Here is a 23,603-nt window from a genome sequence, read left to right as displayed (position 1 = left end):
AAAAATGATGTAAGTACCCACATTCTCTAAGGCACTTTCTCAATTATTTTACACACAGTAGTTCATTTAATACTTTTAATGAATTTTTGAGTATGATACAAATATTGTAGTTTTCTTGGATTATTGCAATAACCGCCTACTCATTCTTCTACAAACTGAAGCACTAAAGAAAGGATTATGAAATTTGCTCAATACCACAAAACAATTTAGTGATGGACTGAGGATTTCAAGTGGCTCTTCTGACTCCAAAATGTTTACTTTAACTGTTGCAGGGTCCAACACACAGAACCACGGATGGAAAAATGCAGTGTTAATAATCGGGATACTTGATCTCATTAGAATCCTAAATTACTATATAGGAGATATCTAGCCCCAAATATATTGGAGATAAAAAGTAAAAATAGAAATTAGCTTCTAGCCAATTTTCAGGAAAAAGATGTACTCTTAGTATGCTATAAAAGTAAAATTTAAAAATACACATTTTTTGGAAAGCTCATCTGAATTAAATAACAAGAAGATTTTTAATTTGTGCATTTTGTCCAGATATTCTGTTTCAAGTTAAACAAAGTTATATGTAAATGTGTTCATTGCATTTACTTTTAAGGGACAAAAATAGTGAGCTTATGTGCAAAATGAATCCTTCATGTTACAAAATTGATTATGTACTCATATGCATAGAACAAATAGAGCAAATATATAGATAAGGTGTTAATAATTGTGATCGGTGTAAGTTATTTATTTATATATGCTTTCTCTTTCTTTCCTAATTTTCTTTTACCAATATGTGTGCTTTTGTCATTGAACAATTAAATTTATTTTAAAAGAAATTCTTGTCAGAGTCTAAAACACTTGTGAACAATATAAAAACCCAACAAAATGCACTCATTTACCACTGTGCCTTAGCTGAATATTTAATGTAGTTGAAAATGTTGGTGATGAATTTTTCTAAGTACATTTACAGTATAATTCCTAAAGTATCATATAATTTAACTTTATTGTAACTGTCTAAAGTTAAATTTTATTTATTTCTAGGTTTTCTTGCCCTATAAGATCCAAATTATCTTCCCTTTGTATTACATAATAACAGAAGAAAATCTGTATTACCAAAAGATACATGTTATCAATATTAAAGATCTGTGATAATGACAGGATAACACTTTGATTCAGGGTAAATCAGAAGCAACACAGGAAAAAGCCCTAAAACTGTATTCCTCTCCACTGCAGTCCTGGGCTTAGCATCATGCCTTTTCCTCAGCCCTTAAGAAAGTGTCTTCTGCTGGGTGTAAAATTAGGGAAGCCAGGAACATGGACTGGTCCCTTTGTGAAAGCTCTTCTCTACTTCTGATTCCCAAATCCTGCCAGTAATTTAAACATGACAGCATGATTAGGTAAGTCGTTTTCTGTAAGAGTGCAGTGCTGTCTCTTGGGACTAAAATATACGGGTGGAAATCATATTATTAAAATACTAGACTTGAGACTAGCTTTATGAATGTTTTAACCTTTGAGAAACCTGTTTTGGTCTATTAAGATAAACACCATGCTTTCCTCTTCATGGTCCTTTAGTTGCATTTTTATCATGAAATGCACTTCCTTGAAAGAGCCCATACTATCTGAAAGATGACACATGTAAGAACACTCACTGGCAGCCCTTTGAGAGTGGCAGATGGCCAATGAATCGTTCAGAGCCGTGTGTTATTCAGAGCCACTTTAAAAATGCACGCTTTCTTCTTGCACAAAGTGCATTTCTGTAACAAATAATGTTCTCTATTTAAACTTATACATCAACCTGAATATTGAATTATGCAATGAAGTGACTGTTCAATAATCCTTCAGAGTTTAGCTATAGGCTTACTATGATTTTCATTACATCACAGATTTGGTTCACAAACCCTAAAAATTGTTAGTATCAAGGGAATATTTTAGTCCAAATTTGTATATAAAGGAATTTATGCAATTGCCTGAATAAAACTATTTTTTTTTCATTCCTGGGTTTAAGATTGAGGATTTGAAAGGAATAATTAAATTTTTACTTATTTATTTACTTACTTATTTAATAACGTTTATTTATTTTTGAGAGACACAGAGTGTGAGTGGGGAAGGGTCAGAGAGAGAGGGAGACACAGAATCTGAAGCAGGCTCCAGACTTTGACCTGTCAGCACAGAGCCTGATGCGGGGCTCGAACCCATGAACTGTGAGATCATGACCTGAGCTGAAATCCGCCGCTTAACCGACTGATCCACCCAGGCATCCCTAGAAGGGAGAATGTAAAAAAAAAAAAAAAAATTAAGAAGCAAACAATTTAGGGTTTGCACGAGCTAAGAGACAAACACAATGATGGACAGACTCCTCTTCAAGGGAAGATTTTTGCCCCTCCTGCCAGGAGTAATGCCATAGGAAAGCCTCAGTAAACTGTCACCTCTAAGGACTGTCTCAGCTTAAGAGTTCTCTGACCCAATGTTAGGACTTCCTGGAGCACATGGCATCCAAACAGTCACGGAGGAGGAAGTACTAATACCTGACCATTTTGCCTCAATTGGGAGAATCCTGACAGGTCGTTTCCAGAGAAACCCAGGGTTCATATTCTTTTTCTCCCTCTCACCTGCCTCTACCCATGGTGTTCTTCTGGGTGCTCCTTAAAAATATTGTCAAATACCAGATTTTCTCTGAGTCTGCAACACATACCTTAGAGCAGGCTAAATGTAGAGGCTACCATTGAAATTTTGTTTCTGGAAAATATTTTTTAATTTATGAAAATAACACAGACATTCATTGGTTATTTAGTTAGATTTCTGAAGAAAGGAAAACAATAGGGAAAAAGTGAAAAATAGAACAGTATAAGCTATAGTCAAATAATCCATCTTCCCATAGTAGCAAATATACAAATTGCGGGTACACTATGCTCCTTCCTCAGAACAAGGTATTTCTGTGCTGTGTTTTTGTGTATGTGTTTATTGAAATCATTGTAGGTTTTACTGGATCTCACATATGAAGAAATTCTGAGGAATATGTCTGGAATGAGGTAGAATAGAGGAGGAGGATTAGCATGGACGTAGGAAGCACATTACTTTGGCATTTGATGAATATTATTATTGTCAAATTTGGATATTTCCATGAACAAAAATATATTTTTGCATTTTCTATCCCTTTTTACATATGTCAATAATAATACTTATTACCTTAGAAATAAGAGAGGATAATAATCACTTATTCGTTTTGACTTACTATCAATATTCCATAGTGATTTATTGTATCATTTTGGAGCCATTTAAAAACTGTATTGCAGTGGAAGAAGAATAGATGTACATTGAAAGCTGCTGGCTTGGTGGAGTGGATCTGGTTACTGACAGAACGACTGTTGTGTTGGAAGAGAGTAGAACTGAGTTGTTCACATAAATTGGACTGGAGGTGGTATTTGTCATCAACTATCTTCCCTCAAGCATTGGTTAGTCAATCTTTAATTCACCTTCATACTTACAAACTAACACACCGTGTGTGTGTGTCTGTGTGTGTGTGTGTGTGTCTGTGTGTGTGTGTCTGTCTGTGTGTGTGTGTCTGTGTGTGTGTGTGTCTGTGTGTGTGTGTGTCTGTGTGTGTGTGTGTGTGTGTGTGTGTGTGTGTGTGTGTGTGTGTGTGTGTGTGTGTGTGTGTGTGTGTGTGTGTGGTGTCTGCTCTCTGTCTATCCCAGTTGAATTTAAGCTCCATGAGGGGAGGATTTTGTTGTCAGATAGTCCGTTTTTATTTAGCCCGTTCTTACTCAGGAGTACATTTTCTGTATCTAGAACAATTCCAGGTATAGAGCAGGCGTTTACACATTATTTGTTAAATGCATGGCCTTTATTTTATTTTACTTTATTTTAAATGTTTGTCTTTGAGATGGGACAAATGGGGCAGGGCAAAAGAGAGAGGGACAGTGGATTTGAAGTGGGCTCCTCCCTGACACCTGTGAGCTGTGTGGCTCAAATTGATGAACCCCACTTCAGATCATGACCTGACCTGAAGTCTCCCACTCAACTGACTCTGAATGGCTCTTATTTTAAAAAGAAGACAAGCTTTTAGCTGAATAGAGAGAATACATGCTCACATCTGGCCCTGTGTTACACACACACACACACACACGTGCGTGTCTGTGTATGAATATATATAATATAAAATACATATGAATAAAAATAAATGCATAAATGTATATTGATACAAATATAAAATATAATATAATATGTATAATGTAAAATGTTCCAATATTATGCACATATAATTCTAACTCTTCTTCTTCCCAAATCATAGTATAATGATAGAAAATTCATTTGAAATAATTTAATGTCCGAAGGATTTTTCTCCTCAAATGGAAATAAAAAATAGTGATAGTAGTTATGATTTTATAATAATTGAGTTTTCCACACAGTTTTTTCATCACAATATATTACGAACTTGAAAACTGTTTGTTCATGTGCGTGCTGGTCTGTATAAATAGCATGTGGGGGTGGGTGTCCTCTATGCCCCTCCTTCCTGTAACATAATTTACTCTATTGATTTTCCATTCTCTACTCCCCAAGTAAAATTGTGCAATGGGCAATTGGGAAACTCTGGATCCAAAGAAGAGAATTTAATATCCAACATTGAGACAACAGGTAACTTCATTTTGATTTTCCATTTAGAGTTTATAGTCTAATTAAAGAAAATGCACATATATCTAGAGATAATCATGGATAATAAACACATATAATTACCATTATCAGTGGGTATTACAACAGCTGAAGCACAAAAAGAAATGGAAAAAGATTACCAGCCTTATGCAAATGCATATTCTCTTTAAGATTTCCAGTTATAGTGTAAAAGCATTAAAATAACTCAACACATTCAAAGCCCATATACTTTGTGATCATTTTAAAAATGTATTCAAAAATATTTCTGCGTGCAAAACATTTTCATAATGATCTTGTTTAAATGAAAGTATTTAGAAGAGTACGTTATAAAATTACATTGCAGAACACAATTATTTTTTCTCTTTAGAACACACATAATAAAATGTAATTATCGTGTTTTTTTCATAAACATGAGTATTAGTGGTATTACTTGATCCTGTATAATATGGGTACTTTCTTTCTTAAAGTAAACATAGTACACTGTTTATTTCTTAACTCATAAAATTATGGATATAGTCTAAGTAAAAGGGATCTGAAGATCATGCAGCAAGTGCAGTGAAACATCTCAATCACTTGAGTTCTAGAAATAATTTTGAAGTTTATAAATTATTATCGGTGCATAGTCACAACTGACAGTTCAAGAATGAACCATATAAAATTGTTTCCAAAATTCCTCTTTTCTCCCCAGAAGACTTTTCTAAGAATAAGCCTTACAGAGTCTCTCTACTATTCACTTATTCACTTCTTGGGGCGTGGTATTAGTTATAAGATTGGTGAGTTTTCTGGAAGGAAAGTTAGAGACTATATTTTTCAATCATTCCCTTCCTCTATCTTTTTGCAGACAGCAAATGCTATGTTTTGCCCGCTCTGCAATGCTGCAGAATCACAGCGCAGACTCCTAGGCTCCTGTGCATTGATGTAGTCTTGTAAACCTCTTAGGAAAGCTTAGCTCAGGGGATGGGTAGGAACACTCCCACAGGACCGTCCGAACATACTTTTTCAAATAATTAGTAATAGAGCTGACATTTTGATTTTTATCTGTTTAATCATTGCACCTGCAATTGTATTAGGTCTAACATTGAATGGAGCAATGTTACCCATGTGTTACCCAACTAAAAAACACAATAAATGCACAATATATCAAAAGTATTATAACATCCCTATGTTCTTATGATAATACTTCTTTGTTTCACATTTTAAATTTTCATTCATTGATGAGTTTACTTTTGGCTGATGCTATTTATACTATCTGAATACTGTAAGGATACTGGGTGGCTCAGTCAGGTAAGCCCCTGACTACGGCTCAGGTCATGATCTGGCAGTTTGTGGGTTTGAGCCCCACATCAGGCTCTGTGCTGACAGCTCATAGCCTGGAACCTGCTTCAAATTCTGTCTCCCTCTCTCTCTGCCCTTCCTCCGCTCATGTTCTGTTTCTCTGTCTCTCAAAAAATGAATTAAAAAAAAGTGCACTCCCCAAAATGGAATTTTGAAAGTCATGTGATGTTGTTTGTTTTATATATTTGGTCACTAATAGTGGAGTCAGTTACTTTTTGCCTCTTTGACACACAAAATGTCTACCAACAAGTTATACCTTATTCTTTCACCAAAATGTTTTAAAGTTATTATTTTTACCTGTTAATATTTCATAGGTGTGTGTCATTGCTTGAAGACTTAATTTAAAGTCATTATTATATATGTCATCAGAGATTGCTAGCGACCTTGCAGTGCCTGTGTACCCATTCTTAGTAACAGAATCCTAATTTTAACTGGGCACAATGCACATTTTCCATGCCTTCCTATGTCTAGATGTAAATGTGTTAAGACAGTTTTTGTGTGGCTGCTGAAATGATGCATTAAATTCAGTTGACTCAGCAGGGAGATATACATTTTTAAATCTTTCTACACATTTTGCAGCTGTCCTAGAATGCAGATGTGAAGGCTAGAAGTGTGAGGTTATCTTTATGATGGAAGCCACGTGTTAAAATTAGTAAAAGAGAAATCTATCTGTTGGGGATCCTGGTGACAATGTAAAGCTCACATATTAGCAATCAACTGCTGATTTACAAAATTTTTCTGTGTTAAAGAGAAAAAAATTCTCCACTTTTTAAAGCTTCTGTAGTTGGATCTCCAAATGCTATTTCTAAATGGTGGACATGCCCATACATGAGATAGGTCTTAAGAAATTTTTCATCTATCTACTAATCATAATAAGCTGGAATAATGCTCTAGGGCTGTAGTCCATAATATGTGGACAGTCTTGCCATAGAAACAGTTATGAACTACAAGATATTATGGGATATGGGCTCTCTAGACAATACCTCTTATTTCTTTCCGGCGAGACTACTATTCACATGAATGCAAAATCTGTTATGACTGTTGTGTGTACAAATCAATAGTGTCTGTTAAGACAGCATAATGATGGCAGTCAGAGTTTTTCTTTTCATTATAATTTTTTTGTGTGATTATGTTTCACAAAATACATATCACTTTAATTGCATCTTTTGTTATGCCCAATGTTTTTGTTAATTTGATTTGCAAAGCAGCACACAATTCAAATAACAGTGTATTATCTCTGCAGGAGAACTTTTGAAATAGAAAAGCCTATTTATTGTGTTCATTACTGCCTAGACATCTTTTATTCAGCAAGCTGTTACAACATGTGTGACATATATGAACCTACTGATTTTGTAGACATAGATTTCTAGACTATTGGAAAATTTAGTAATAGCTCTTCAAAAACCATAGGGTTATTAAAAGGGAACAAGAAGAGACTAATTGAGATTTTAGATTGGCAACCTCTTCCTTAGTATGTCTTGTAGTTGAATGTACACAAGGTAGTCCTCTCATGTAGAATTATTTATATAGATGAGTTTCTCTTCAGTAGACCTTGTAGGAGGGTAAATGTCAGGACAAATTTATAAGTCAAGAAAAAAAGTCTTTCAAGATGGTTGTAAGAAACACTCAAGTTGATAGAGATCTTTCCAAGTGTTATATAACCTTTCATAACTTGGAGCTGCAACACCACACATGTGCAAAGTAGAAGATAGTCATCCTTATAGATTTTACCTGCTGATGCTACCAGAATATTGTGCTGTGATTTTCTTGACAGCAGTGTTTCAAAGCATGCCCGCTCTGGCATGCCACATACGAAGTAAAAAAGATATTTCTTAAGTTTTACAGAAGACATAGAAATGCTTAACAAAAGGTGACCCTGATGGTGGTAGAAGTTAGAGCCACTCCCAAAGTATTCGCTCATTAAAACAGTTTGCAACTTTATTTGTCAATGTCATGGTTTTATGGATGATTCTTTGATATACATATGATTTGAGAGTGAGAAGGGAGGTGCAATAGGACAGACTGGTTGGAATTCTGAGTTTGGCCACATCACCAAAGCATGTTTGGGCTTAAAGTCAGGAGAGAATGAGAACCCAGTAGATGCTAAGATTCCTTGTATGTTGACTTTTTTGCCAGATCACCTTTTAAGCGGGAGAAAAGACATACAAAACAAATCATAGACCTGCATGGATTCGGTGATGTCTCCTATTCAAGGCCTTTTCATCTTTCAGTGGTCTCGGCAGCCCTGTGGATTAAAGAAGCCACCAGTTCTGAGAGGCCTAGAAACCCAAATCAGCAACCTTTTAATAGTTTTGAAAGGGCTTTGGAAGTAGGAAACAGGAGTACATCCACACCTAATGTTTTGTTCTCTTGCTTTATGTGAAAGTTCATGGTGTATAACATCAAAAATTTTTCCAAATTGTAGTTCCTGTTGTATCTTGAGTTTAAATAAGGCTTTAATAAAGTTGTGCTGACCCTAGCTTACAGAGGCCACAAGGTTGTGTACCTAATCATTAGAACCTAGCAGAGTTTCTAGAATTTGAGGTGAAGAAAAGTTGGGGACTCATTCATTAACGCTAAACTACGCATACTGTAATGTGTTTTGCTATTCTGACTTCCACCGATACTCTCTGTCACCAAAAACGAATCTCAACTCTGCTTGTAATTAAGTATTTGTATTTATCATTCGCTTGTGACAAGATGTCTCTTCAGAGACAAAATGAGAATGTCAAAGAAAAATGTCTTATAAAATGTGTTTGGCTTTGATAATTATATGCTCTGTTTATTTGACTGCTTCTAAACTATACAGGTTATTTTGTTTCTAGCAACTACATAATTTTTATGTGCCAATTTGCCTGTCAGGATTCCTGTAATAGTTGTCAGGTGTCAGTAGCTGTGATGTTGTTAGCCTCCGCTGTGAAGATAATGTTTCTTATAATGTATTTACAATTGTTAGTAATCCCAAGGACATTTTTAAATAAGAGAAGTATTTGAGGAGGATAGTTTTAAGGCAGATACACCTTTGACCCAAATAGATATTAGTGAGAAATTTACTTGTAAATTATATTTTTGTATTAAGAAAATAAAAATAAATTGTTCTATATTGGTTGTAAATTAATCTATACTTCATTTTCCATAGTTTTTTTCTGTATTTTTAGAAAATGTGTCACTTTAAAAAATCATGAGGTTTATTTATTTGAAGATAATAATATAAAGTCATACACATATTTAAAAATATATATCTAAATGGTTCTAAATAGATATGTATTTATCCTAAACTTTTTCCTGTGACATTATCTTGTGATATAATTTTAGTGTAGTAAGATTTGAAGTTTGAAAATTTCACTGGAATTTTAGGATAATTCCATTGCTTTATGTATACTTTTCTTCTGAGGTGCCTGGGTCGCTCATTCAGTGAAGCTACTAATGACTTCGGTTCAGGTCATGATCTCATGTTTGGTAAGTTTGAGTCCCGCATAGGAATTGTGTCTTCTCTCTCTGCCCCTTCCCTGCTTGCTCCTATCTCCCTCTCAAAATACATAGAAATAAACTTGTTAAAAAAGCATGCTTTTCTTCTGTAAATTTATTTAAGGTTTTAGCTCCATTAATTTTATATTTTATATATACTTAATTGTTTACGTAATTGATTTTGTGGTATATATAAATTATATATTAATTTTATATTTTACATATACTTTTATATTTATATATATTTATGTAGCTAACCCAAATGTTAATACAACTCAAGATTTACCTCTGGCTTTCCACTGATCACACATATTTTTTTTAATTTAATTTTTCAATATTTTGTTGTAGTTACTTCTTATCAAATTTATTTTATAATTCTACATGGTTAATTTTAAACATTACACAGTTCTATAAGATTTATTTAAAAATAGAAATTTTCCACTCAACTCACCAATATCACTCAGCTTTCCACATTTAAACCATATTCATAAATAAGGTTTGATTGTAAGAGATAATCCATCTTGATAGGCTTTGAATAATATTCTGTGAAGTAACTGCCTGGTACCACAGTCTATATTCTTCTCCCTGAGTAAATCATAATGATTCATTCTTCCTTCATAATGTAACCCAAATACAGCATAGACAACTCAATGATAAGTTTCATTATGATGCTTATAGTCAGTAATTTGTTATTCTTTTTTAAAATCTTGGTACTTTACATGATAGCTGGAATTCAGACAGATCTTTAAAAATATTTATATATTAACTAAGTCAAATATTTATAAAACTTAAAAAATGATGTATGTTTAGTCACTTTAATTGATTTTTGGATATTTTTGCACCATATATGCTATGAACTTAGCATATAAGTGAAACAAGAGAAAGACAAATACCATATGATTTCACTCATCTGTGGAATTTAAGAAACAAACAAATGAGCAAAGGAGGAGGGGGAAGAGAAGAGAGAAAGACAAACCAAGAAACAAACTGTTAACTATAGAGAACAAACAGATGGTTACCAGAGGGGATGTGGGTGGGAGAGGGGGAAATAGGTGACAGGGATTAAGGAGTATACTGTGATCATAGTGGCCGTTGTGTGGAAGTGTTGAATCATGATACTGCACACCTGAAACTAATATTACACTGTAGAATTAACTAGAATTTAAATAAAAACTTTAAAAAATTACTTTTACATATAAGCAATAACACACCTAAAATAATAGAAGTCCAAAAGTGTCAGTATATTTAATTTTACACATAGACAATATTAGCAGGGTATAAGGATAATTATACATTCAAAATATTTTGTTTGGTGCTTAAACTTGGTTGTTTCAAAAACCTGTCAATAACAGGAGGCTATGCTGCCTGCTTGGTCTTGGAGTTTTAAAAGTTCGTAGCACATCAGATATCATCATGAATACCCAGTTGTGGCAATAATATTTTTATTTAAGATATCATAACCTTCAAAACGCTTGACAACGAGTGCCTGAACATGAAAAAGGCAAATTGTTCACTCCTACCTCTACGGCCATTTTCTTCCTTGGGCAGTCACTCCTCTCACAAACAGCAGCCTCCTCGCATAAAATCAAATAGAAGAATGAATGTCGCTGTTGAGTCCAACGTTCCATCCAGGTGATGGAGATCACACGCAGAAGAAGCAAAGTAGCTATGCAGAGATATGATCAGTTGGCACAATTTTTGATTCCATCAGTAAGAAAAGGTACATTTTGTATTCAAAAGCAATTTTCTCCTCTCTTCCCTCACGTATCTATCCAACGATATCTATCTTCCATCATCTTCTATTTCAACATGTCAAGTGTCATCACTGCAGTGACCTCTCTCAAACCACCCCTAAGAGTCTTCTAAGTAGAGTATTTAGGCCAAATAAGTTTATTTCTGTCTTAATAGAATATTTATTTCACCTAGGTTGTCATTTTTCATATTGCATCTTAACCTGAAACTGAAGCAAACATTGTTAAAATAACCAAACTTCAATCAAATTCTGCTTACTTTCAGTTGAACCTTATAATTCACATGGTTCACTCCAGAGTCTCACTCATTTAATTTCCTTGGTGGTATGAAATCAAATATTTTGTTGTTTTTTCCACCCTGTTTCATCTATTGCTCCCATGTTTCCATTTACTTATATCCATTTTTAAAATAATAAATGTAAACACATTTTTGCTAAATACCATCATTTCTCTTTTTCTGTTCAATGCAATACATTTCTCATTGGAGAAAAATTACCCAATCAAATCTTAACGTCTCTCTCTGACATAAACACGTGGTGTAGTGGGGAGCAAATCACCCTCTTATTATAGGAATCAAACAACAACAACACAGGGAGCGGAAGGAAAAAATGCTATCAGAGGGCAGAAATCTTTTCCTACTCAACTTTAGATCACTAAAGGCAGAGGCTCTTATCTATATCGGTCATGTTTACATCACTAAACCATACATGTTCCATGAAAATCAATCATCTGACAAGTGTGAATTTATTGATTCTTTGCTATGTGCCAAATATTGCTCTCGGTTATAAAAATTAGGCAGTAAGCAATACATATCCTGACCTTAGGGATCTTATAAAAAGATGTGCTATAGAAATGTGTGAAAAAATGAATACATTCACATTAGGTGTGAGCAGAGTTTTAAGTATAGTAATCTGATGTCACTAGGGTTGTCATACCTCATTTGATGGTAAGTGACAGAAATCCAACTACAGAGGGACAGGTAAGGGAAATGACCTGAACATGGGGGCATGTGATATGGTCGGAGGGAGTGTTAGATAAGCAAATGTCAAAGAGCATGGCTCTTAGTGGGCCCAAAAGATCAGTGGTCATAAAAGAAAAATGTTGCCATTCTTTTCAGAGGGTTTCTGTGAATATTCCCTGAACTTTAGGTGTCAGATTTATCTGTATAGATGCTGTAGGTATACAGCGTGTAGAGAAGTTGTAAGGGAGCTGGTATTTACATCATGTTTTGAACGGACAGTAAAGTAACCAAAGCCTTGTGTTCTGGGATAAGAAAGGCAGGAGGAAAGCTTCCCAGCATACGAAATTATACTTTTTGTTAATCTCTCCAATAAAAGATATCTTTGTTTTAATTTCAATACAAACAAAACCTAAAAACTAAATATATGTGACCTCATGCTTATCTCAAATGAGGCTAAAGGCATTGTGTTTACATTTTTAACATTTATTATGATTTTCTTTTCTCCTTGTAAAAGTTTGTTACTAAATCAGTGCTTCTCATCTTTTCTTACAATTTGGAATAAACACTCCATAAGAACTGGTACTTTCTTTTTTGGGACATTTCTAGTACTCAGAGTAGTATGTGATAAGCACCAAGTAAATATTTGCTCCACCTGTATGTGAATAAATACACAGACCATTGTAACACATCATAGTGAACAAACACCGTTTGTTACAGGTGGTAAAAATAGCACCGCTGTTCTTTGTAACTACAATGTATTCATCACTATGCTTTGTGCTTTAGATAAATTATTTCATTGTCTCCGGACTCCCTACCACCTTGATGAGGAGTTACCAATTTTCATATCTAAACATGATAATACTAGTCCTTAATAAAGTTTATTGACTGGGGTGTGGTCTTGGGAAATTGATAGAAATTTTGTGATCGCAATAAATTTAGATTCAAAGCTTCTGATTTAACACTGCAATATGCAAAAGCCATCTGCTTTACTTTACTCTCCAGACCTGACATCAGTTTCAGAAGTGAATATGTAGACTGTATGTATGGTACAACTATAGGAACTAGAATATGCAAGTGCAATGGCTTGATATCTTTTGATTAAAATGTGTAGGCAGGGATGTGTCTTATGTAATGAATGGCATAAATCATCTCTAAAATTTTATAGGTGTTTATGTGCATTTTATATTAAGGAAAGTACATATCAGTGTCCTTCTTTAAAATCGAATTTTTGAAGGGCTTCCAGGCCTAAAACAAGTTAACAAGCACCTCTGAAAGCAATATATCAAGATAGAAATGTACATTTCCATAAACATTCATATTTTTCTGTGGTTTTACTTCTCATGTCCCAACTATCCCTTTTATATGAAAAGCCCACTAAATGTTTAGGTAAACTTTTGGAATCCAAGGGAATCCCAAATGTTATGTCCTGGTTCCCATGGAGTGCCCAAGGAGAACTTTTTTTTCCCCCTTTGAAGGAATATTCTGATCTTCTCTAGGTCAGCATTTTAGCTTTGAAAGTTTTGGCTTAGATTTTAGCTTATTTATCATTCTTTCTTGGCAGTAAATCAGAAAAAGATTTTAGCTTTATCTTCCAGGACATTTTAAATGATCTGAATTTTTTTTTTGAATGAAGCAACAATCAAACTTCATGAGTTAAAACAAAAATGGCATATGATTTATTTTAACATGATTTTTGGCTTGGATAATTTATCCCTTGTAGCAGCTAGTTATAAGTCTGAATTATTGTATAATAGAGTTGGCTATATTAATTAAATAGATGTTTTTGATGCTTAAAATAATTAATTAAGTTACACCATGGTTCAGTCAATGAAAATCAAAAGTATGCCCTTGCATTCTTCCTTAATCATATATCAAAACATATTTAGTATATTTGGACATAAGATTAAAACATAGAACTACTTATGTAGTGAAATATTGTTTATTTCAAATAGTATGTCTATATGTGAATATTTATATTTTGTAATAATTATTACTCATTTATGAAGATTTACATACTGTTTTTTATTTTGAGAAAGAGAGAGAGAGAGGGGCGATGGGGTAAAAGTCAGAGAGTGGAGAGAGAATCCCAAACAGTCTTCATGCTCAGCAAAGGCTGACACGGGACTTGATCTCACAACCTGAGATGAAGTCAAAGGTCGAATGGTGAAATTGACTGAGCCACCAAGTGTCCCTATGAATTGTTTTTTATTATTTTGTCTTAATATTATGACAAGTTGCAGCTCTGTAACTCCCTGAGTTTATATGTTTGATCAGTAATGAGAATAATATCTCAATAGGAGTCAATATATATTTTCAGGGTTTATTTGAATACTATGATTCTTATAGAATTAGAAATAAAATTTATTTTATTCAAAATTTGTAGAAAGTATAATAAGGTTCTATATAAGTATTATCCTTCAAAGTTTAAATGATTGATCCTGGATTAAAAGCAGAAAGTTTCTGAAAATAACCTGTAGAAATTGATCTATTTTTTCCCCTTCATTTGTTGACAAATTAAAATAAAATAGCTTTCATGCACCAAACTTTGATAACAGAAAAAAATGCTAACATAATGGTAACCAATCTATACTCTGGAACTGTCTTGCCACTTTTGTAAATAATAACCCTGTTTCTTTAGATTTAACGTCTCAAAGACTTTAGCTGGACTTAGGCTTCTGGCAGTTTAGAAACCTCAATTTTTTTTTTCCTGACATGCATGCAGCCTTAGCTATACTTCACTGTGTTAAACTTTGCAAATGTGGCTTTAAGAGCAGAAATTAAAATTGTATTTAAGTCTTTGGTAGTTTAAAAAATGGTACTCTTAAAGTAAATATATAAATATAGCATGAATTCAATCAAATGTCCAAATTTATTAGTTTATAATGATATGAATGTGTGAATGACAATTCTATTTACTAGATTAACAAAATCAGAAATGTATAAATATCTTTAGCTCAATGGAAACTCAATGGGTCACGGATCATTAATATTACTCTCTCTCCATTCATCATTCATGCATTTATTAATTTGACCTATAGTGTTATTCTATTGTAGATAAATAATCTTACCACTGATATGCACGACCTGTTGTTTTTACTTTCCTTTTTGGGGAAAGGGCAAGGTATTATGAAATTGAAAAATCTGAAGAATGGGTACTAGTCACTCTTATTCAGTTACCAAGCAGTGACACCTTGAACAAATTAATGAATCTATCCTATGTTCTTAACATTTATTTATTTATTTCAAGAGATTGACAAAGAGAGAGAGAGAGAGAGGACAAGAGAGAGAGAGAGAGAGAGAAAGAGAGAGGGTCTTAAGCAGGCTTCATGCTCAGCGCTTAGCCCAACGCTGGACTCAATCCCATGACCTTGGTATCATGACCTAAGCTGAAATCAAGACACTGACTAAGCCACCCAGGCAACCTGAAGACGTTTTAATTATTTTTTTGCATAAATTATATGTATTAGTGGGTTATAGAATCTACATTACAATCTAATCTGTTTTTACATTTTTGTCTATGTAGTATTCATCCTACTTGTGGCACTGATAACCCTCTCCTGCTCATGCTGTCTCTCTTTCTCTCTCTCTGTAATAAAAAAAATGTTCTCTTTTGTTCTAAATTGATTTTGGACATAGCTATGTAATTGAACACTCACAAATAATTATAAACATTTTATAACTTTCATGTATAATTTTGAAGCATAAATATTCACTATATTAAATTTATATTTTAAAAACTACAACTGATTAAAAATTATATCTGCATTACTTTTTTCCACTTATAGCAATAGAAAGCTGTGACCTATAAATACATTTTGCTATTTCCTCATTAGCATTGATTTATATGTCCTTAATCACTGTATTAACTCTACCAAGGGATTTTTTTTACATTAATGCAAAAATGAATCATTTCAACAACCACAACTGAAAAATTCTATTAGTATTAGTCAATGTAACTCTAAGGATGTTTACATTTGCAGCACCTGGATGGCTCAATTGGTTAATGGCCCAACTTATGCCCTGGTCATGATCTTGTGGCTGGTGGGTTCAACTGGGGCATCGGCCTCTGTGCTGACAGCTTCGAGCCTGAAGCCCACCTAGGATTCAGTGTCTCCCTCTTTCTCTCTACCCCTCTCTCTCTCTCAAAAGTAAACTTTATTTTTTTTAAATGAAAATGTTTACATTAACTATGTGCCAAACGAAATAATTTTATAAACCATTCCAAAAACAAACAAATAAACCAGTCTAAATCAAGTTAGTTTTCCTTCCCTAAAGAAAGTAATTGACAAAATATACTAAAGCTTATGGTATAATAAGTGCTATATTGGATTTGTGGAATCATAATAATATTTTCTCTTTCCTTTATGCAGAATTACTGAGCCTTCTAATTCTTTCCTTATTTGATCACTTAAAAGTTATTTAATATATAATTATGCTTTTATTAACATCATCAACTAGAAGTACACTCTCTAAAATGATCAAACATATCACTTTCAAAATTTATTTATAACTTTAATTTACTTCAAAAAGATAGACTTTCTTTTCAGAACTAACATAAAAATCAATCCATTCTTCAGTATACTCATTTTGTATCATCTGTAGTTAAAACTTTTATCTAATATCAGATTGCATGCATAGGACTCTATCTAATTTTTCTGGCAGATGTGCTTCAGACAATGCAAAAATAAAATGTAGAGATTCATATTGGTGGATTTTCTACTGGGATCAAGTACTTTATTAAGTTAAAGGTTTTGTTTAAAAGCCTTAGCCCAGCACAATTTGAAAGGACTCCTGAATATCAGAGAATTTAAATAGATTCTTACTTTAAACCTGGCATATTTCTTGCAATATATAATATAATAGCATTGAACATGGCTGTCTGTAAAACTATAAATATGATCAGAAGAGACTCAAACTAAATTAAGTTTTAGCAGCCATCAATTTATTCTAAAATGACACTGACATGAAAAATGGCTATTGGGGTTTGTAAATCTTACTCTGTTAGCTATGGCTAGAGATAGTCTAGAAGTTTTCAGCATTGAAAATGTAAATTAAGGCAAAGTTCTTTTACTGATAATACTATCCAGAATACTGCTTTTCCTTTGAACGTGTAAACGTAAAATTTTTAATTAAGGTGTTTGTAACATTGTCATTCATCTCTAAATTTATTTTGTCCTAAGAAAATATTATTCCTTTAAATATCTAAATTATGTAGTTGACTATTATCTAATTCTTTGCTCCTAGATAGATAAGAGTCAAGCAATGGCATTCAAAACCATCAGGCTATGTTCTCTCTGCTGTCACAGTCAAACTATGTGTTCTTGCATAGGTGTGAGAGTCCAACAGTGAATGCATTGTTCCTAAGTCAGCTTCTCACCCAGAGTACTATTTGTAATTTCCACAAAGATGCTTTATGTACTAGAAGACACATAGATAAGAATGCATTCCAGAAATTGTTGAGAACATGTGGAGACACAGCAAAAATAACAGAAAATGCATGATAAACATTTAAGTTCAAATGTACTCCTCAAATATGAATAACATATACATTCAAATCTTAGGAATACCTCTTGGCTTCCATATAATTATGCTGCTCTATTGGATCATTTGACAAAAATACTAAATAAAATGTTCAGATACAAAATAGCAGCATTGTGGACAGTAAAGAAGCAATGGACCCCAGGCTCATGTAACACCCTACAGAAATTATATTGGCATATGCTATTCTTGTTACCTCCTGAATATTAAACCCCCCCCTTTTTTTTTACCTTTGAGAAGACAAAAAAAATGTTTTTAATTAAGAGACATTTGTTTCTCTCATTTTCTCCTTTTCCACTCCAAGGACTGATTATTCTACTATTCAACTATTATTCTACTATTAAATGAACAAATGGAAGGATATAAAATAAAATAAGGTATCTTGTATATGGATGAGGTGAGGAAAAATACCATAGAACATTAATTTTATCTCAGAGAAATAATAATCTAGGACATTAGGAGATGATTGAAAATTATGAAACAATAATAATATAAATAGCCATATATAGGTCCACTATATCTTTACTGAATTTTTATCTGCTTCAAGTAGTTTAAAAATCTGCTAATCAAAGAAGAATTGATGTTTTTGGTATTTCTTTCCTACTCAAACAGTCTCCTTTCATGTTTCTTGCAAGGCTGGCTTAGTTGTCATGAATTCCTTTAGTTTTTGTTTGTCTGGGAAATTTTTTATCTCCCCTTTTATTCTGAGTAACAGCCTTGCTGGATAGAGCATTCTTGGCTGCAGATTTTTCTCATTAAGCACATTGAATATATCATGCCACTCCCTTCTTGCCTGCCAAATTTCTGTGGAGAGATCTGCTGTTAACCTGATTTGCCTTCCTTTGTAAGTTAGGCACTTCTTTTGTTTTGCTGCTTTTAGGTGTGTTTTTTTTATACCTATATTTTGCAAATTTCACTATGATAGGGATTTTCTGTGCCTCCCAGATTTGAATGTCTGTTTTCTTCCCTCAGATTACATAATTTTTCAGATATAATTTTCTCAAGTAAACCTTCTGGCCCCTTTTTCCTTTCATCTTCTTCTGGGTCTCCTATGATATGAATATATCTCAAAAATGCAACTTAACCTTACATCTAAAGGAGATAGAAATAGAAAACAACATATAAAGCCTAAAGACAACACTAGAAGGTAAATCATAAAGATATGAGCAGAAATAAATTATATAGAAACATCAACACCAACACCCAGTAGAATAGATCATTAAAATCAGAAGATGGTTCATTGAAAGAATTAATAAAATGGATAAACCAAAGTAAGACTTACCAAAGAGAAATGAGAAAGGACCTACATAAATAAAACCATAAATGAGAAAAAAGAAATCACAACCAACACAATAGAAACACAATTATAAGAAAATATGAAAAATTATATACCAACAAATTGGGGGATCTAGAAGAGGTGGATAAATTCCTAAAAACATAAAAAATACAAAAACTAAAAAAGAATAGAAAACTTGGGCAGACCAATAACCAGCAAAGAAATGGAATCAGTAATCAAAAATTTCCCATAAATTGGAAGTCCAGGGACAGATGGCTTCCCAGGGGAATTTTATCAAATATTTAAAGAAGGGTTAATACTTATTCTTCTCAAACTATTCCAAAAAACAGAAATGGAAGGAAAACTTCCAAACTCCTTCTGTGAATCCTTCATCACCTTAATTCCAGCACCAGACAAAGACCCTACTTCCCACTAACATGGAGAATTACAGGCCAATATCCCTGATGCGTCTGGATGAAAAAATTCTCAGTGAGATACTAGCAAATCAAATTAAACAATACATTAAAAGAATGATTCTCCATGATCAAGTGGGTTTTATTCCTGGAAAGCAGGGCTAGTTCAATATTCATGAATCAGTCAGTGTCCCAAATCAGCTTACTTTAAGAAAGTGAGTGTTCTTGTTGGACTTGACTGAGTAAAATCTGGGCTTTTCCACATAGGAGAGATTAGGAGACAGATTTAGTGTAAGAATACTCTTATCATAGGCTTTAAAAATGGAGGGGGGCTTGTGGTCGGTGATATAGTCTACCTCTAAGAGATGAACATAATTGCTGGTCGAAAGCCAGCAGAGAAATGCTGAACCCATTCCTAAAAACACGGGTAGGTTCTGCCAATAACCCAAATAAGCTGGAAGACAAATTCCTCACAAAGTCGTCAGATCAGAACGTCCACCTGATTCCTTGAGTGTTTACCAGCAGATAAACCAACTGAGCAGTTTCTAGACATCTCATCAACACAAATGTGAGGTAGTGAATTTTGCTCCTGTGTATTCTGCAACTAATGTTGTGATAAGTTTTTTTCACAGAAAAATAAAACTCAAATACTATGTTATCAGTTTGCAAATAACACAAAAACAATGAAATTTATAAAATATACAACACTGGTGAAACCAATAAAGATTGTGTATTGACATCACATGGTATGGTAGTTGAAAACATGAAGTCTAGAGAGATCCTTTGGAGTAGAATTAGGATATACCAGTTTTAGCTGTTGACCTTGAACAAGTTACTTAACTAACCTGTGCCTCATTTTCTTCATCAATAAATGAAAATAATAACAGGTCTGGCAAAATAATTAAATGAGTTAATGTTTGTAAGTTGATTAAAATAATGCCTAGGAAAGAGTAAAATAATATATAAATGTTTGCTAAATCAATACACCACTCCCCTTAATGTTTCCTAGTTATTTTTGCTGCTTTCTGAAACTACTCATGTCACCTTGTTGATTTACCTAATTAAGATGAAATATAATGAGTTGCATTTGGAATACAACTCTACATTCTTATATGGAACACAAATTATGCTTTCTAATGTTATATGGAGAGTTATAATTCAAACATTTTAGAATATAATTGAACTTTCAACAAAGGTAGATTTTTACTTTAAAGTCATTTAATTCAGTTATCCATTCTTTTTAAAATTTTTTAATTTTTTAAATGTTTAATTTTGATGGAAAAAAAGAGCATGAGCAGGGGAGGGGCAGAAATAGGGAAACAGAGGATCCAAAGCAGGCTCTGTGCTGACAGCAGAGAGCCTGATGAAGGATTCCAACTCCGGAACCATGAGATTATGACCTGAGCCAAAGTCGAACACTTAACTGAGTCACCCAGGCACTTCGCAGTTATCTATTCCTTTATCTATCCAATATTTATCAATATTTATTCTGTGCCCATATAAACCTGGTGTACAGGATTGCCTAGAGATTTCTACTGTTCTAAAAAATAGTTTAGTTATGAAGACTAACAATGTTTATAAAAAAATCTTAGTTCAAAAGGCTGTGAAGAGGACTTGTTGATTATTGGGATGATAGCAAGTGATTTTGGGAAAATTAGATAAGTGCCAAATCATTCATCTAAGTTACATATATCATAGAATGTTTGAGGGGAAACTAGCTGTGTGTAAATCAGAGATTTGGGTTATGTAGTTGACTTTACTCATTTGTATTTAAATAATTCAAAATGAATTAAAAACTTAACATTTGGAAGATCTCATGATGGAAGTATGACACATATGTATAATGCTCAGGATATCTCAGAGAATATTGAGGTGGATATTTCCATAAACAGTTACAGAACTACAGGATGTGTCGAAGTGTCATGGTGGGAAAAAATGATATAAAAGTCCAAAACGGTCTGCATTATTTAGGTGTGGATTATGGAATACATGTGGTAGACGATGAACAGATGTTTCTCAACAATGATACTAGTCTTCATAAATTTGAATAGGTTATTTAAATAACACAAGACAAAATAAACAATGCAATTCTCTTTGAGCCAATGTTCTGAATGAAGCTTAGCCCATTCTACCACTGTATGCATGTATCACACTTAGAAGGATGAAGTAAGTCAGCCCATCCTGATATTGCTAATCTGGCAATGAAAGCCATGGAAACATGAGTTTTAGAAATAGTGGAAATGGACTCAACGTTCTTTGTGTCTAATCACCAATTTGTGGGCGTGAAAAGCTTAAAGCTTTGGTAGTAAAAGCATCTTCTTGACCCAGAATTACAGGAATGGTTATGTGGCCTTGAATTAGCAACCCAAATGCCTCCAGTAACATGCATGACTCAGTTATTCTAGTTCTTCTAGTGATATATGTTTAAATGTACCTTCTTCTTGACAGACCTATTGTGATTTCCGTTTCCTTCTCAAAAGCTTGAAAAATGTGGTACTCTATATTGTGTTTTGGAAAAAGTCACTAGACCAACAAGGCCTACACTGATTATACAAAGTCAATATTCTCCACCTCCTCCCCGCCAGAGGTTATAAGTAGAAGGATAAAGATTATATAATTTCCAGCGTAATCTATGTTTTATAGGTCTAGAAGAGAAAGTGGTTAGATAAACACATCAGGAGTGTGTGGTTGCAAAGTTAAATAGTGATCAGAAGTCTAAATCTTTATGTGTCATACAAAAGAGTTTTGACTTTATATTTACATGGTAAGCCTAGAGTCAAGCGGTATTTCCATTTGAGATCATGTGTCCCATAAAGCAGAGAGTTTAGGGGAATGGAGTTATCGATAGATTAGGAACACTTTACAAAGAACATGGCGGCAGGCATTTCTTCTATAGATGCCAAATCCATTGCCTAACAAATTGCAGAACCAATACATAGGCACTTGTAGTGTCATTTGTCTCCAAATCTTATTTTTTACTAATTCTGTAATAAAAATACATGGAAATAAAAATGCAAGCCTAAGCATCATTTATTAATTCTAAAAATATGTCTCAATACATCTATCAGGCACTCTGGTGGGTATAGAAGGTAGATGGTTGAGATAGCATCTCTGACCTCATGGAATTCACCAAAACTAACTGAGAAGCCTTCACCAATATCATTAAATAGGTGAATAGTAATTTTAAACAATAAAATATTCTATGGCATATAAGAATATATTTAAGCAAACTAAGGATTTGATAAAATATTTTATATAGATCATGTGACTTAGCATTAGGGTGAGGTGTTTCTACTGAAGAAGAGACAGTTCAACTGAGAACTGACAAATGTCTCTGAAATCACCAAGAAAAATACAGTGTCAGTGTCTTTATGTAAAGACCATAAGTTAAGATGGAACATAACTTTGACATTAAGTAAAAGAAAACCACAGAGGTTGCATATAGAGATTGAAGGGAAATAAGTATAGAATGAAGTTGAAAAGCAATTGAAGATTTGTAGGACACGTTAAGTTTTCCATTTTAAATTAAATACACTGAGAAGGTTCTGAGCATATTTTAAGCATGAGAGTTCAATGATCAGAGTTATTGAAAATATAGTTCATTACAGTTTTGATTTCAGTGGATTTACTGGGGATGGAACTGTCTAAAGCAAAACACGAGATAATTTAAAAGAAAAATACTGCAATGATTAGGTGAAATTGGTCAGAGTCACTCAAACTACTGTTTATAAGAGGGATAAGAAATGAATATAGTTCGATATCGGTAAGATTAAACTGACAAGACTAAATGATAGCTTGGATATAAGAATAATGAAAGTGAGATGTCAAAACAGCTTTATGGGTGGGAAATGGGTCTACAATAAAACCATATCCGTAGCTAGGTTACGTAATTATGACCAGATGATGTAGCTGGGTAAGTAAACTAAGTTTGAGTTCCTAAGATAGATCTGGCCCAGAGATGTACATTTGAGAGGCTCTGAGTATAAATGGGAAATAAAGCCATGGGAGAGAAATGTATTTCCTGGGAGAGAGCTCCACATAAGAAGAAGAAAGGACTTAAGATTCAGTGCATGAGAAATTCAAAAGATACTGGAAATGAGCACTTAGAAAGTGAAGTATGAGTAGAATGCAATGAAAAGCAAGGAATCGGATGGTTCCGAGGGTGGAAATGGGAAATTAAAAAAAACTGAATAATAATCAGAGGCTATAGCAATGTGAAG

The sequence above is a fragment of the Suricata suricatta genome, chromosome 6 (assembly GCF_006229205.1).
Source record: "Suricata suricatta isolate VVHF042 chromosome 6, meerkat_22Aug2017_6uvM2_HiC, whole genome shotgun sequence".
In the NCBI taxonomy this organism is placed as follows: domain Eukaryota; kingdom Metazoa; phylum Chordata; class Mammalia; order Carnivora; family Herpestidae; genus Suricata; species Suricata suricatta.
The sequence above is the reverse complement of the archived record's forward strand: the minus strand, read 5'-3'. Positions refer to the sequence as shown.